Source organism: Pteropus alecto, unplaced genomic scaffold, assembly GCF_000325575.1.
Source record: "Pteropus alecto unplaced genomic scaffold, ASM32557v1 scaffold35, whole genome shotgun sequence".
NCBI lineage: Eukaryota > Metazoa > Chordata > Mammalia > Chiroptera > Pteropodidae > Pteropus > Pteropus alecto.
In genome coordinates, this window is record NW_006437828.1 from 11,990,110 (window position 1) to 11,995,385 (window position 5,276).

Genomic DNA, 5,276 nt, shown 5'->3' on the forward strand with positions numbered 1-5,276 from the left:
AATCAGGTTAAAGATGTGGCAGAGGGTTAAGTCATTCGCAGGCAAACGACCGACCACACAGCGAGGTGAGCGTCACCCAGCGCCAGTGAAGTACCAAGGGAGGGTCTCGCCGTCACATCTAAAATATCTGCCAACCCCGTCATAGCTTCGGGACATCTTTGTGAATCAAACTCTTTCATTAGCGATGCCTATTTCTTGCAGGTCTGCTACCCAAAGAAGTTGTTTAGTCATTGTATTCATTGCTGGGGCTCCCATGACAATAGGCCCCCAACTGGGGAGGTTAGCAACAGAAGTTTATTCCTCACATTTCTGGAGGCCGTTAAGTCCAAATCGGGGTTCCCTCAGGGTTGTTTCCTCCTGAGCCCCCTTCTTGGCTTACAGATGGCTGTCTCTGCCCGTGTCTTTCCTCTCTGCTCCTGTTCCCATGGCGTCTCTTCCTCGTCTGATGAACTCGTTTAATCAGCTCTTTAATGCCCTTGTGTTCAAATATAGTCACATTCTCGGGTCTTGGGTGTTTGGACTTCAACAACGAAGTGCGATGGGACACAGTTTCGCTCAAATAAAACGTTTAGCCATGATGGACCGTGTAAAGCCCCTACTATGCGTCAGACGCTTTTGAAGCACTTTTGTGGATAGCTTCATGTAATGGTCACGCAAACCTATAAAACAGGTGATGTAATTGTCACTTCACAGACAGGGAGCTGAAGTTCAGAAGGGCTGGAAACTTGCTCAGGTTCTTGCACTCATTTAAAAAACATTTCTTTGTTAATGTAGATTTGATGTAAAACCTCGTGTAAGGTTGAGTTGCGCAACACGTTCTGATACACTCATTATCCGTGATCACCAACTTAGAGTCGGCTAACACCTCCATCACGTCGCATGATTATCATTTCTTTATTTTCTTAATTTGGTGAGAATATTTACGATCTACTCTCAGCAGCTTTCAGGTGCGTGACGAGGTATCGTCACCCGGAATCACTATACTGGGATCAGGTCCCAGGACTTACTCATCTTCTAACTGCAAGTTTCTGCCCTTTGACCAACGTCCCCACCCTCCATCCCCAGCCCCTGGTAACCAGCATCCCACTTCATTTCTAGGAGTCTGGCTTTTTAAAATTCCACATGTTCCTGATATCACTCAGTGTTTGTCTTTTCTGTCTGACTTAGCTCACTTAACCTAATGCCTTCCAATATTTCTGAGCCCCAGCTGGGCGCCGGGAATGATTCTAGAAATTGTACATATATCGCTGATGAAATAGGTGAAGCCCCTACTCTCCTGGTATCAGCGTGGATAGTAAATAACTGGCCATCCAAATGAATCCACATCAGACGGTTAAATGCCCTGAAGGGAAGCACAGCTGTGCGCTTATTGGAGGTTGAGGGAGTGCGGTGCTCGAGCTGAGACCTGAGAGCAGCAAGGGAGCAAAAGCCACGTGGGGCGGCATCCTGGCGGGGGCGGGGGGTGCAGGCGTGCACGGCAGTGCTGAGCTGGGCGTGCTCGGCGTCAGGGTGGCAGAGCCCAGGGAGCTCAGACGGGGTGCGGGACAGAGGCTCCGAGAGGTGCTCGGGGTCAGGACGAGGGCGCGTTTTGCATCAGTGGGGAGATTTTGCTCTGCCCACAGCGACTTGATGGGAAAGTTTAGAGGAGACTTGTGTTTAAAAGAATCACTCGACGTATTGGGTGGAGGACGCTTAGAAAACCATTTTCATTCCAGTGGAGAGCCACGGTTAGTTGGACGAGGTTGGGATCTTTGGTGACTCTCGGTCACATTCTGGATATAGATTCTGGACGTGCCGATGAGTCTCCGTAAGAGGGAATCGTGTTTGCGTCGAGGTTCTCAGTCTGACCAAGTGGACAAGTCCAGTGTCACGGTCCTGTTAATTTAATCTCCAAACGTGTCACATCTGATACTTATCTCCGTTCTATTCCCACGGCCTTGGCCCACAATCTCACCACCGCTCACCTGAAAAATTACATGCGTGAAGGCATCGCTCTCTATTTCAGCCCCAGTCCACCAGGATGTCCCCTAACGCCGAGCTCCGACATGCCTGTCATCATCCCCTCCAATCCCATCGCGCCCCGGGAAAAGGGCCAGCACCACAGAGCCAATAAGCAAGGGGGAGACCTGAACCCAGGACCCCAACTCTGGAGCCTTACACGTGACTTTCACACCATACCTCACTGACAGTTACTGGAGCCATGATACAGGGGTTCAGGGTCGGATTAAAGAAAATACTGGTTTTAAAGCAAATGACATGGTGCTGGAAAAATCGTAGTTGGTTTGTAGGTATTGACTCAGTACATGTCCTTGTTGGGAATGAAGCTACACTTAACCTTGGATCGAACTGCGCACGCTACAGGTTCTTCTGGTGGGTCCCAGTGCACCCCGTTTAGGTCCAGAAAATATTTCAGCGTCTACATTTTATTTCCTCTTGCTTCATTACGCCTTTTCATCGTAATGAAGGCACCATAAAGAATGTCTTTTAGATATAAGATATCTACTTTCCTGTATTTTCTAAGAAGATAACATGTCCTATAGCCAAATGCTTCTTTTTATTTTTAAACTCGGGTCCAAGCGAATGTTTTGAAAGTTCGCTGGAACAAAGGGATCTTTGTTCGTTATACCAAAACCTGGAAACAGCTTAAGGCTTATTGATAATAAGCTTTTTTCTTAATTTTTAATTTTTATTTTTTAGCTTAGGCAACCGTTGGTTGACCTCACAGATTGCAAGGACCTTGTCAGCCTTCAATCCTTTATTTTTTTATTTTTTATTTTTAGGCCTACAGCACCTGGTCTTCCTAGGTGGTCTCCCATCCAAGTACTAACCAGGCCCGACCCTGCTTAGCTTCCGAGATCAGACGGAATCAGGCTTGTTCAGGGTGGCGTGGCCGTAGACTAGAATAAACTTTTAAGATACATTAGGAGACATAGGTGTAGAGCCACCCCATGCAGGTACCTGCAGACGTGGAGCCAAAGTCAGTGCTCCGATCCAGACGGAGCACAGGGAGACATCGCTACATTGTGAAGTAAGTTGCAGCACAGACTGCAAGGTCCTGAGTCGTCTGCGGGTGGTAACCAGGAGGAGACAGTAACAAAAACACGAAGCTGTCTATCCTATTTCTGGGCAAGAAGGTGAAGGGGTTATGCATTTGACTTTCATTCCATTTATTGTTTTATTCTCTGTGTTCGATTCCCCCCCGAACTTATAGAATTCTTGTACCTAAGCAAAGTAACACAAAGGTAATGCGAGTTGATATATTCACACTGAAACGTTATATCCGGTTTGGAGATCGCACAGTGTTTAGTGGGGGGCGGGGGGGGGGGTTGGCACTCGGTTCGGGAGAATGACACGGCCGGGTGTGCGCCCCTCAGGACAGAGACACTGCCGTAACGGGGAGGAGCCGGTGACAGAGCCGGAGGGAGGCATGGCACACAAGCGATACGTGTTTTATTACTTCCTTTAGTCGGAACCGTAAAAAGTCCACGTTCCCATCATTTGTGTCCATTTATTCACTGTTTCCACAAGAAAAAATAAACGTAGTAGCTGCCTCCTTTCTTACCCTGCAATTTGAATATTTCGAACTTGATAGGCTCGCCTGTCTTTGGATTTATGATAAGATCGTCTCCTGAATATCAGCGTTGACATAATAAGGCGTGATTTTTCAAAAATTCAGAAGCACAAGCCTATTTTTAAAATATCTGTTTGGTTTTTTTAAAATTCATTTTGCATGGCTTTGCGAGCTCTCACTTTTGCTCATTAGCTATAAATAAAAATTGCTGAAGCTATGATGGGAGGACAAAATATAAACCTCTGTGTGAGAATGCATTCAGTGCACAGGCAAATAAAAGATATAAATATTTTGTATCTTGGGCAAAATAGGATACCATTTCTATGTAAGAAACGTCAGAAAGAGTACATATTAAGGAGGGGAGAAACATGAGACGAGAGATCATTGGGTTTTATGATTTTTGTGGGTTTTGTGTGCAAGTGATACATTCAAGGAATACATGTCTAAACAAGGACGAGAAAGTGCTTTGTAGTTATTCAACTGCTACAGAACAATCAGAATGTAAATAGGAATCATACGGATAAAAACCAATTATGACCAGTTCAATGACCATCTGCTGGTATCTGGACATTAACCTCCAAGTTGAATTATCTGAGGCCAGTTTTCAAACAAAAATTGGGCCACACGAAACAAAATCATAACGCCAGAAACGACCATAATTTAGTCTCTGTGTAACTGGCCTGTGACTGTCCTTTCTGCTGCTCGCTGCTCGTGGCCGGAACGATCCGGATGGCTTTCAGTCCTAGCCCGCTCTGTCGACGAGACTCCAACCTCGAGATCTGGCACCTTGGTTTCGTCCTATGAGATAGTCAAACACATTTCATAATGACACCAAGAACTTGGTTTACAAAGGCTTTCAACTCATTCATTCACTCCTCAAATACTTACCGAATTTATTTGTAGACACTATGGTTGTTAGATTTCCTAATACAGAGACAAGGATGGCGTTGGGGAGAAAAGATTTAGTTCATATCACAGCTTGTCTTTCACTCGTTGAGAAAGTAACTTTTGTTTTCTGACCTTGAGAATCGTCATTTGTAAAATAGATATAGCTTGATGGATGTCTCAAAAAGTTCAAGCAATTCTTTCTTGAGAATATATTATTAAAGTTCTTTGTAAATTTTACAGTTGTTATGCTTGCTGTTAATCCTTTAATTGAAAATACAATATAGTTTTTAGTACAATAAAAATAGAACAGGCAAGTTAAAATCCGTAAGAGAAAAGCTCATGTTCCGTGAATATATGTAGGATACTTTGGAGGAATTACTTTGATAAAATTATATAAACTTAGCTTAAAAATTATATAAAGTGATTTTTACAACGGTCTTACGTGCTCAAAGAGATATGGATACGACTTCCGTCACCAGAAACCGAAGCCAGACACGCATTTCTGTCACTCAGAACTCTCGGTGCCCGGGTTAGTGCACAAAGTGCCTGTGGACAATTTTGTTCCCGTGCCTGGCTGCTTCGTGAGGTCGTCAGAATCGCGAGGGAGGGACCATGACGTGTCTGTCATCTCTCCCACAGTGACTGGAATTTCAAGTGAGCCGAGGTGTAGCAGAGGGTGACAGTGGATTACATTTCAATGCTTCCTGAAACAACTAAACGATGACTCAGTTCCCAAGTTGAAGGCAGCTGCTGAGCAACTTTCTTTCCCCATAGAACCCAAACCAAAGGAACCTTTGTTGTTGTTATTATTATTATT

The 5,276-nt window shown here is 44.8% G+C and overlaps 1 non-coding gene across 1 annotated transcript; it reads right to left on the minus strand.

Annotated features, from left to right (window-relative positions):
- Nucleotides 1–2,779: 2,779 nt before the first annotated feature.
- On the minus strand, nt 2,780–2,898 carry LOC112482283. Its single transcript, XR_003047241.1, has one exon. It is a non-coding gene; the product is annotated as a 5S ribosomal RNA (ribosomal RNA).
- Nucleotides 2,899–5,276: the final 2,378 nt, after the last annotated feature.